The 12,576-nt window shown below is 37.0% G+C and overlaps 1 protein-coding gene across 4 annotated transcripts in view; it reads left to right on the top strand.

Annotated features, from left to right (window-relative positions):
- The window catches only part of B3GALT1 (beta-1,3-galactosyltransferase 1), a 2,392,726-nt gene that overhangs the window by 348,132 nt on the left and 2,032,018 nt on the right, over window positions 1–12,576 (top strand). The window contains exon 1 of one of the 4 annotated variants that reach the window (XM_044075598.1): window positions 829–1,054. The exons of the other annotated variants lie outside the window; for them this stretch is intronic. The gene's annotated coding sequence lies outside the window, so the exon portion shown is untranslated. Of the gene's footprint in view, window positions 1–828; window positions 1,055–12,576 lie in introns of those variants that run through there. 4 annotated transcript variants of the gene reach the window in all.

Below are 12,576 nucleotides of genomic sequence, written 5' to 3'. Positions count from 1 at the left end.
TTTCATATCATTCTATGTCTTCCTTGTTTCCTGTTCTGGGATGGGTGTGGGTCACTGCTGTCCTACTTTACTTACAAATTGCTACTTATTAAATTTCTACTGTAATATTTTATAAATTTTTCTCTGTATGTGCAACTGTTTACTGCATTGAGAATGAAGCATTGTAATTTTGTTCAACTACTCTGCTGTGTAGTTCTGAATGGCAATAAAGTTTTTTTTTACTTGACATTGACTTTAATTTGTACCAATAAATAGTTGAGCATGTCTACATTGGACTTTTTCTTTACTGGTATTGTTGTTTATTTTGCAACATAGATTACTGCAGTATTCCTTTTGTTTTTTTTTTGTCCCAATTAGAGAAATATAAACAGAAATAAGATCCCGTTAATATTTTATATAGAGATTGACAGTATACATCTTTCTTTAGATGGTGTGTTCTTTTAATTTTTACATTAAATGTAGGCTAAGTTAACAGAACAATGTAAGGAAGTAGTAAAGGACTTTCACCTTTCAGTGAGTTTCTACACTTCTTATAATGTATAACACTAATTGTAAATGAAATACACAATGCGAAACAATGCATAACTGTAAGAGTTGTGAATGATAAAAATGTTAGTGATACGGAGTCTAAAAAGATTACCCCTACCCCAAACAAGTTTACATAAGATGCAGAGATATTTAACAGAAGCTGTCCTGTAATATAAATATGATGCCATCATGATTAAATAAATAAATAAGATTACTAACAGCTCCTGAAAGCATTAAATTGATGCTTCCATTAACTAGTGGGTGCACTAACAGCATAACCATATTTCTTTATATAGAAAAAAGTGAAGAATGAACAGTACCTTTTGTCCTGAATCGTCACAGGCTGACATGTTCCCATGATAGCCAATGGTAGTAGCAAAACTGAATAAACATCTTAAGGAAGGATGTCTGTCCTCACGACCATGGTGGAATGCATACCTAATACATAAGAAAAACATCCTAGTAAGTCCAAGATGTGGACATATGCAAAAACAAGCTCCAGCATACAGCAGCATTGTTTAAAAAAGTAAGTAATTTCTTTCGTAAATAATTCCACTGTATAATAGCAATATATATATTTGTGTGAATCTCAACCTATGGTGCCTTATTGGTAGTTCGAAACATGATAGTGCGAGTGCTGAAGCTAGGACATTTTCAGTGTGATTAAGCACTAGTGCCAATGAGTTAAGAAGGTCACTGTTACAGATTTACGACATTTTACCACTACTTATATGCACTCACCCCAAGATCACTGTACTGGCGAAAAGGGAATTGTCCATGATACAGCAATTTTGAACTGTATGTGTGTGTGTGTGTATGTTGTAGAATGGTATTCTAATTATTTTTAAGTGCCTTTAAGGCACAAAGTGAAGAGTTATCCCTGTTGTTTATCTCCCACCCCACACCATATCTTTGCAAATGTTGCAAAATGGTATTATTTTTAAGTGCATTTAAGGCATGATATAAAGAGTTATCTCTGCCGTCCCATGATCTGCTGTGGCCAGGGTTTGGCAGATTTCTGACTGGCCAGGTAGGGACAAAAAAGTCTTTCACAGCAAGTGAAGACTAAAGAAAAAAAAAGTCTTCCACGCTATTTAATGCAGACCGTCAGAGTTCCGCATTAAACAAAAGTAGCTCTGTGTTTTTTTTTTTTTTTTTTATTGGCCCGGGCCAATCAAAAATAAATAAACACGGAGCTACTTCTGTTTAATGTGAAACATCGCAGTTCCGCATTAAACAGAAGTAGCTCTGGTTTGCGATTTTTTGATTGGCCCATATACCATTATATGGGCCAATCAAAAATCGCTAAACACGGAGCTACTTCTGTTTAATACGGAACATTGCAGTTCTGCATTAAACAGAAGTAGCTCTGTTTTGCAATTTTTTTGATTGGTCCGTATACCAGTATATGGGCCAATCAAAAATCGCTAAACACGAAGCTACTTCTGTTTAATGCGGAACTGCAATGTTCTGCATTAAACACAAGAAGCTCTGAGTTTAGCGATTTTTGATTGGCCCATATGTCGATATACAGGCCAATCAAAACCAGCATTGCGGGACTTGGGATCAGGCTGCTGATCCCGGGAAAGTCCCGCCCAAATAGGGATGTCAGGCAACCCTGGCTGTGGCCCAGTATTGCAGAATTTGCTTGCTAGTTCAAAAAAGTGTGGAGGTGTGACAGCCACCCTCCAACATTCATTCATATAGGCACACACAGCTCCCCACCTAGTCAGACTCTCCTGTTCATCTATATGCATACACACACACACACACACACACACGCACACACACACACTCACAGACACAAACACACACACACCTACCCTGCCGATTCCGTAATCTCCTGACTGCAGCCTCCCAGGGAGACACACACACACACACACACACACACACACACACACACACACACACACACACACACACACACACACACACACACACACACACACACACTCACCCACACACACACACACACACACACACACACACACACACACACACACACACACACTCTATCTCGCAGCCAAGCATTACCACAAGCTTCTTAGGGGGAAGACACATGGCTAATTAACATAGGCACTCCACCAGAATGCCTCATTAACATTTATGATAGGTCGCAGACTAGAATATCTCATTAACATTTGTGGTAGGCCACAGACTAGAATGCCTCATTAACATTCGTGGTTGGCCACAGACTAGAATGCCTCATTAACATTTGTGGTAGGCCACAGACTACAGTGCCTCATTAACATTTGTGGTAGGCCACACAGACTGCCCACCATGGTGCTGCATTTCCTCATGGTGAGCACCTTTGTAGGGCTGCCTCTGAATCAGAAATGGATACTGCAAGATGTGTACAAGGAGTACACTTCACAGTAACCTTTCTGAATTCTGTCCAGAGTGTGTATGTGCACATCTATGTTTGTGTCTGTTTCTGTATGCCTTTCTGTCTGTATCTTTTTGCAGTACTAAAAATAAATGTTCGGTGCAGCAAGCAATACCCTCTGTCAGGTGTTTTGCCACTTAGGATTTTGTCAGACAAACGACTTCATCACAGCTTTCATTGTTTTTTTTAACACAGAACACTTCACTTTTATAGCCAGTGACATACTGTTACATGGAGGCATGTCCTAAAATGTTTATATTATAATGTCAAATAATCTGCATTACTTATTGAGGCCATACCCATCAAGTATGGCCTCATTAAGTTTTAGACAGACATTTTGGTTTTACTTTATCCTTAAAAACTATGCACACATTTTACCTCGTAGATTATTATAATTACTATCCTTATCACTCTTACAAATGTATTTATTACATCTGACATCTGAAAACAGATATCCTTCACTCTTAGGATTGTAATGTCTGCTCTGTGCCTTAAATGACTGCTTTACTTGTGATAAAATTATCAGTCTTACATGAAGCCAAGCAAAGCAACCATATGAAACCAACTGTTTTCATTAATAGGCTGCATAAAATGTGTTCTAATAATAATAATAGTAACAATAATAATAATAATGGTAGTCTTTCGGCTTATTCCCGGTTAGGGGTCGCCACAGCGGAACTCCGGTCCGCTCATGATTGGCAATGGATTTTTACAGTGCCGAGTTGCCAGCCCGGTGGCTAACCTTCAAAGAAGGCACGCCCATTCACTCTTGCACCTACCTGCATGTCTCCATGGGGTGGACATGCAGACTCCACACAGAAGGTGCTCCAGCTGAGAATTGAATGGGAGAACCTCTTGCTGTGAGGCAACAATGCTAACCACTGCGGCCTGCTAATAATAATAATAATAATAATAATAATAATAATAATAGTTGTTAAATATATACACCACATTCTTTAGTTTCTGTTATTAGCACAGCTTCATGACATTTTTGACCATATTGTTAGTTACTGTCTGTTTCATTTTACAGTTCCATTTATTGACAAACTTCAGAATGCTACTCTTTCAAGAAGAAGATTTGGAATGTATCATTAACACATATAAGATATATTTCATGCAAATCCTTGTGTTGTTATCAGGTGTATGTCATCCAGAAAGCATATTCTGCAACCCTTCTGTCTTGGTAGAACACTCGTTATTAAGGCTAAGGCTATGAGCTGGTAATGAACCTTCATCCTCTATTCTTAGTGCTGATTCCCTTTATATCTACATGCAAACTGTACGTCTCAGAGCACGTCACTTAACCAAAGAGGGCTAGCAGTTCACCCCTGAAAACAGCACTTGTATCCATTGACCTTATCTCATTAACAAATAAATAAAAATAAAATAGACATTGCCCTGAGTTTGCAAGTTTTCAGAGAACAGTCACAAATTGTTCTTGAATTCAGGTCACCATTACAATCTATTCTTTACATATGGGCATCCTGAATCAGAATTTCCACTACTTCACTGCTTTGTAAAATGTAAGATCATTTCCTTAAAACAGATTTAAAGTTCACTTCCTTTGTAATGTTTCAAGATGCCCTTACATCTATGCTTTTCTGAATACTTTTCTTTACAAAGTATGTTTACTTACATACATACACACACACACTAACTTTGTTTGTTTAATGGGGCACTGGACTGATCAACAATGGCCATTTTCAGATACAACCCCAGTGACATAATCATAGTTTTCACATAGATTGCAACCATAGATACAACAACATACTGTTGTCTACAAATTCAAAGACAGATGTAGAAGCATGCTATACATAATAGGCAAAAAGTGAGAAAATAATTCAGGGGATACACTACATAAAAAGGAGTTTTACCAGTTGGGCAACAGTTAAACAGTTAGGAACCATAGCTCTCTGACCACTTTTATGCTGTGAATTCACTTTAGTAGTATGTTTGTGAGTGTGTGGGTGTGTGTGCGCGCACGAGTGAGTGTGTGTGTGTGTGTGTGTGTGTGTGTGTGTCTGAGCTAAAGGATAGTGTAATGCTATATGTTTAGTATATGTGTAGTAAAATATTTTGCCGTTGGTTTGCTCTGAAAAGTGAGTTACACATAATGTGAATTTCCTGGTCAACAAACAGACAAAAATAAGTAAACAGAGATAGCAGGTAGGTAGAGAGTATGGCTAGATAACTAGATAGACACACTGAAAACTACATGCAATACTGAATACTTGCTGTGGGTTTTCTGCATAATCTAGATCAACTTCCCATTGCATCTCTGTAAATTTTATTTATTAGTTTTAGAAATTGAAAAACAAATCCAGATAGTATGTCGCCTAGATCATACCTACTTAAGTGCCAAATAAAATGCTCACTGGGGAGCCACTGTAAATAATCGTGTTATTTAGCTGGCATATAGTTACTTGAAAGTAGAAGGTCTAAAACCGTGGGAGTTTGTAGACTCAAAACCCTGACTTTCCAGAGGTGTCAACAAACAAAATAATTTTGTTTTCAGAAGGGCATGCCCTCCCTGCACCTGCTAACATGAAGTCAGGTCCTCTAGGTTCCCAAGCTTTATATTTTCTAACTCTGTCATCAAACAAATTCAGTAAAATGGGAACGATTGAAAAAAGCTATTTAAGTTCATCCTTTCCAGCAATCCACAAACAAGGATGAGGTCCATAATCTATACATCTCAACTGCTCTGCATTTGGTGGACTGCTCCAACTTTGCTTCCTAAATCTGTGCCTGCTCCACTGTTTCACTTTAATGGGAGGCAGCTCTGATTTCTTCTCTTCCATGTTCTCTACTGAAGAATGTGAGAGAGAGACTTCTGGAACTTGTCTCATCAAAATGGACCAGCAGTGGACAGGCACTTTAGCACTGTGTGATCTTTAAAAAAATGGTACCGTGAAGTGCAGTGCTGACGTAATGACATTACCAACCAGTGTGTAGTGGGGACCTAGCAAGTGTGTGTGTGTGTGTGTGTGTGTGTGTGTGTGTGTGTGTGTGTGTGTGTGTGTGTGTGCCACTGTCTGTCTGTAGGAGGAGGCAGAGAGCAACAGAAGACATCATTCTGTCTCTAATCTATCTCAGATTTTGCAAAGTGTTCCTAATTTTTGATTTATATTTTTGCTGTATCCCTTGTAAAAGATAATTTTCTGGTAAATCTTTGCTGATTGCAACTAGTCAGTAATTACAGTAATAAAGAGTAACACTTCTTATTTTTTTTGGAAAATGCATGGAGAAGTAGCACCTGAACTGTTGTTATGTTAAATTATTAAGTGTAATAGTGGAATATTTATAAATTGATGTGTTTATGGATCGTTGTTAGTTGATGCTTTTCTGTACCCTTTGTTCTGTTATTATTTTCGCAGTGTATTTAATTTTCGAGTAAAGAACTGCAGTGGTATTTTGGTCTATTCAAACAAATGGTTTTCTGGCAAATTGTTATGGATTGCAGTCATTAAATAGTGACAATGACGAGTTTCAGGCTTTGTATCTTTCAGAAACTTGTAGATGATGCTTGTTATTGTAGCAACTTTGTAAGAATATAAGAGCAACATTTAAAATATGTCTTTGATTTGGGGTCTTTCTGATTATTGAGCTAAGACGTTGAGAGGACGGGGGTTACAGTATATGTTTATTACAGCATCAAGCTGGAATACATTTCAAGAGCAACTATTTACGTATTCATTTATTCATTTGATCCCAGGCAGACATCCAGGATATGTACAATCATACAAATTGCTGTAACTGTTGGTCATGTGTATGCATGTGAGTGTAGAGGCACAGCTCTCACATCTTCCTCATTTTTGCTTCATAATTTTGATTTGATCCTCATACAATATGTGGTTTCCTGACAAATTAATGTTGATTGCAGTCATTAAATAGATTTCTTATATTTTGGTAAATGCTTGCTAATCCAAAACCAGTTGTACTAGCAACTTTAGAGATACAAAGAGCAATATTTAAAATCTGTTCTTGATTTGGGGTCTTTGTTCCTGATTCTTGAAATAAGTGGTTGAAAGAGCATGGGGACTGCTGTTGGCTGCAATATATGGCTATAGAAGCAACAAGATGAACTATGTTTCTTGTCCATTAGTTATGCATTTATATGTTCATTTGATTACAAGTAGACATCTAAGTTACAGACAGTTCATAACAGTGGCTGCACTGATGGTTTTGTTTGGAAGTTAGGAGAGAAGAAAGTGATAAAGATCTGGATGGTTTTATTTAACAATATTTTAAAAGGAAAAGCACCAGCATCCTGGTAGTAACCGGTGGTAGCTGTAATACCTAAAGATGGTAATGGCCCATCAAATCTAGCTTTGTGCAAGTGTTTTTTTATTTTAAACCATGATTATAAGGTGTTTATGTCAGTAACGGTTAAAAGGATGACAAAGGTGATGCCAAAATTGAAAGATATGGCTCAGTGTGGTTTTGTGGAGGGGATGTAAATATTTGACAACATTAATAGAACAGTGATGTTATAGATATGTTATGATAGAATGTATGAAATATACTGCTGCTTCTGTTGGTGGGTCTTGATCCAGAGGAAGTATTTGACAAGAGTAAGCTGGGAGTGTATGAGCAGGGCAATGGATTATTAGCAGTCCCTGATAAAATTATGAGGTTGATTAGGAGGATATCAGAGGGATTGGAGGCAAAAATTAAAGGGAGACATAACTTTCTGTTAAGTTTTGTTTGAGCAGAATAACCAGACAGGGGTGTCCTTTTTCCTCTTTATTATTTGCATTATATTTAGAATCACTGGCAAAGAAAATAAGGGACTCAGAAATTCATAGATACAATTGGTAAGGTAGTCAAGAAAAGTTGGCTTTATTTGGAAATATTATTTTATAAAAACAGAAAGGACGATTTCAATGTTGTCAAGCATTCTGAGACAGTTTCATGTCTTTTTGGAATACAAAATTAATGAAGATGAAACAATGGCAATAGCTGTAAACTATGTTCCCATACACAAATTCAGCAATACCTATATTTATGGGAACATGATAAAATGAAGTAACTAGGAGTATGGATTAAAAAGGATTCTATTATGGTAGCTAAGGATATATGGGATATGTGGGTGGCCGCAGGGGTGCAGCGGTTAGTGTTGTTGCCTCACAACAAGAGATTCTCTAGTTCAATTCTCAGCTGTGGTGCCTTCTGTGTTGAGTCTGCATGTTCTCCCTGCAATTGTGTGGGTTTCCTCCAGGTACTCTGGTTTCCTCCCACATTCCAAAGACAGGTAATAGATGGATTGGACACACTAGATTGGTTATAGGTACAAATGAGTTGTATGGATGAACTACCATGGCAGGGCTATCCACCTGGCAGAGTAAACCTTTGCTCAAGATAATTGGCACTGTTGAAATTGACACCCCGACCCCATGTACAAAATTGGAAAAATGGGTTGAGGGTAGATGGATGGCTGTGTGGAAAAAGGGGTTGAGGGTAGATGGATGGCTGTGTGGGAAGAGACTAAACAAAAGATGATACAAAAACTGAGAAACTAGAAGTTCTGTTTTATGGATATGTGTAGCAAGATATAAGAAGTGAAATGTTTTTAGTCCCTTTAGTTACATACACAGGCCAGACATATTTTTGTCAACCAGAGGATAAGTTGTGGATAGCAATTAATAAAGAGTTAATGATTTTATGTAGGAAGGGAAGAGGGAAAGCGTCAGTTTGGATAAGTTGTTCCTTCCAATAGAGCAAGGCGGTTTGGGATTACTTGATTTGAAAGAATATTTCAGAGCTACACAGTTAAGGCTCTAATATATAAAGGAAGCAAAAAGCTGTCATTCAGAGTGGAAAGGGGTGATGATAAAACATGAGGATAGAGCAAGAAACAAGGAAAGACTAACATTTTGTATTCAGATCCTTATGGTGAAAAACAATAAGCATTCATAATGCTATATTTATAAAGTAGCAGAAAGTATTCTAAGAACTAAGTCAGCAAAGGGATGGAGAAATGAGATTCTGCCAATAGGGATGGCTGCAATTAGGGGTGCAGAGAGTAGGCAAGAGAGGGCTGGAATTTACTGAAGAAAACTGGAAAAGGAACCAAGGTATTGGGAACAAATAATTAGAGAGTGATAGGTAACAGAATGGAAAGAGGCCAATAATCCATTTGGACTGCAGGCTACAGATTGCCTTTCTATTAAGGATTTATATTAAAGTATAGGCAAAGAGAAAGAAACAAGGGATCCTATATGAAAGACCATCACTGGTAGAGTTGTCAGTAGAATCCCGAATAGAAGCTGATGTTAAAAGAGGGATAATGAACAATGCATATAAAATATTGCATGATAACTGTAGGAATCATTTAGAGGAGTTTAGAAAGGATTGCGATAAGAGACTGAATAAGCAATTCATAAAGAAACAATGGAGGATATATGTACGACTCGCAAATGTGCAACAAAGTATATAAGATTTAGGATCTTTGCTTGGAAGTGTTTACATCGGTATTTTTATACCCCAAGCAAACTCCAAAAAATTTCCCTCAGGTAGATGTTGGAGGTGTGGTCGGCCTGAAAGAGGCGATTGGGAACATATTGTTTAGGACTGTAATGATTTGGCAGACTTTAAAAATTCTCTGCAAACCACTCTATCAGAAATACTGGGTGTACAAATTGGTATAACTATGGAAATGATTTTTTTGATATGTGATACAGAATTGGAATTTCCTAGACATAGTAAGGCTTTGTTGGCTGTAATTTTGGTGGCTGGCAAAAAAGCAATTATTAGAAAGTGGAAATCAAAGTCTAAAACCAGTTGTACTAGGAGCAGTAAACACAAAGAGATAAAACAACTGGAAGAGGGATCTTTAGAAAAGGGTAGGAGCAAATTACATAGAAAAAAATGGGAATTATAGGAACAGTACATGCAGAATAATGTTTTGGAGGAGGAAGGAATTTTAAGGGTAGGCAGGAACTGAACGTGCTTTGTAACGTTTGACAATGACTGGAGAGATTATAAGCGATGTATAATATTTGCAACTGAAATTACGTCAGTATGGTTTGTTTTCATTTATATAAATGTATGATTGCCTAAGTCATAAGCGATAATTTAATAAAGATGTTTCTTGTTTAAAAAAAAAAACAGACCAGAATATTTTAGAATGTTAGTGATCAGTGGAGTGCATTGTGATATAGATCCTGTAGAAATAATTTTTGGAACAACTTCAGTATATGAGGAATGTTCAGACTGTAGAAAACCTTCAGTGCAAATTGTTTCTTTCTGGAAATACTGGCTCATGATAATCACAGAATGAATCTCAGTTGTCTTAGGAGCACTTGCAGGTAATTAGTTATCTCTTAAGAAGGGCTATTAATTCAGTACAAAAATAAACCAACAAAAAATGTATATTTTGAAACAGTGTTTAAATAAAGAAGTTCTTTTGAAAAGTCACATTGACACAGTGCATACAGAGACTTCTTAATGTAATGCATGTCTGTGACTTCTTTGTTAAACCAGGGAATATGAAAGGAGAATACATTTTTGTTTGGGACTTGAACCCAGGACATTTAATGTTTTGTGTTGTTGTTGTCACTGCCCCAGGACTAACCAAGATCTTATGAACAGGTTGTTAGTGAGTTTCCCTTAAAAGTACTTCTCCTTAAAGCTGGGAATCTCAGACAAAAGCACAAGGATCATTATATTTTATTCAGTAAACAAATGACTATCACAAACAAATTGTAACAAAACAGGTATCATAATCACTTAAGTGACAGGTGATGAAAAAGCAAGATAAAAAAAACATAAATGCAACTGTTATGATTTCCACGGAACAGACAAAGTTCAAAAGCTCACACACATGACACAATTTTATTTGATTAATTCCAATCCTTCCCCAGATGGTTACCACTTCCAGAGAATAATATCCAGCTTACTACTCGGAAAAGCTGCTTTCACACTGACCAAATGCAGCTAAATGACAAGACTTGTACTTTTTTTTTTTACTTTTTTTTAAACAAATGAGATCTGTGGGCAAATTCCAGCATCTAAGTGGGATAGCAGCAGGCTTATTGAATGATTGAGTAAGAAATACATTATATTATAATCTACACAATGCTAATGCACAATCCCATTCATATGTACTATCTGCAGAGGAGCTCATGGAGTAGGATGACGCATGAGGAAGCAACACACAATGACTGTTTGGAGAGGTAATCGAGCATGCATGTTGCAACTAGTGTGCCTGGAAATGGCTGTGTCTAAAGTTGCTATGTATAATTTATGTGGTATAAAGATGCTATGTACAATTTATGTGGTATAAAGATGCTATGTATACTTTATGTGATATTATTGTACAAATCTATAACCACTTAGCTTTTCTCAGCTATGTTGGTGATTGAAAAACTAAAGTAAAAACAAAAGTGAAAACTGTAACACAGCACTGTCATACAATTATATATATGTTGTTTAGCTATAACTCCTCCAGTGTACTAAGAGATATAGAAAAAAGAAAGAAATTCTAGGAGCACAGTGTTTTTTCACATTGAACACTGCTGTAACAAACTTATCACATCTTTACAGACATTGGCCAGGAGTGAAGAGCAACTATCATGTAACAGACTTAAAAGCTGTATAATACAGTTTGTGCTGCCACAACCACAGAAGACCATGGTGCTATGAAAAGTATTACAGCAGCTTGTAAAGTTATTTTAGTGGCTGCTGTGTATACTGTTTCATAAGACAGGAACATTACAGCTTTGAAAGGAGCTTCAGATAACTTTAAGCTCCTTTCTTGTGTCTGAAAGGTGCTGTAACAGTTTGATCTTTTTCTTGATTTTGGAGCATAAACAAGGCACTCAGTGCACTGCAACCTTATTTTATACTGGTGGGTTAGACTAGGCTGTATAGGAGCTAGTATTTCAGATATTTTTTGTTTAGATACATAAGCCATGGGAGAATATGTTCTAATCCACATTTGAAATATAGTTTTCCCTTAGTGTTGTCTTCATCATTCAGGAAAATGACCTGATCTTTTGTTCTTATTGTAGTGTGTCTGTAAGTTTATCCTTTCTTACCCTTGTCTGCAAGCTAATACTTAAGGAAAACATATATATATATCTGTGTGTGTGTGTAGATGTATCTGTCTATATATATATATATATATATATATATATATATATATATATATATATATATATATATATATATAGGTTCATAGGTAGGTAATAGGCTATTGGGCCTACCCTGGCTTTCGCCACCCAAGAAAATTATTTTCCTGTGCCACTGTCGAGCAGAGCCATAGAAGTGATCCCTGGGGTGAATTTCCTATCCCCCATCCAATCATCAAGATTTTTCTTGAAGAGTGCTAATGAGGAGCTTTGTTTGATATAGCTAGGTAGTTTGTTCCAGAGTATGGAAAGTCTCTGGGACAGGAATCTATTCCTCCAGCATGTTCTGTTTATTGTGGTGACAGGGTTTATGTTCCTAGAGCGTGTAGCTCATAGGGATTGGGATTTCTTTAAGTGGAGCATGTCCAAAAGCTCTGGGTTTGACATAGCTTTGTGTTAGGCAGAGATCACCTCTGAGTAGGCGATATGCGACAGAGTAAAACTGCAGTTTTTTTAGACAGTCTGTGTAGGGCATCTGTTTGAGGCCTGTAATCCTCTTTGTGAGGTATTTCTGTGGCCTTTCCAGTT

This window comes from Protopterus annectens, chromosome 6.part1 (assembly GCF_019279795.1).
Source record: "Protopterus annectens isolate FY-2018-M chromosome 6.part1, PAN1.0, whole genome shotgun sequence".
NCBI classification, from domain to species: Eukaryota; Metazoa; Chordata; order Ceratodontiformes; family Protopteridae; genus Protopterus; species Protopterus annectens.
Note: the sequence above shows the minus strand (reverse complement) of the source record. Positions and strands in the feature narration are given on the sequence as shown.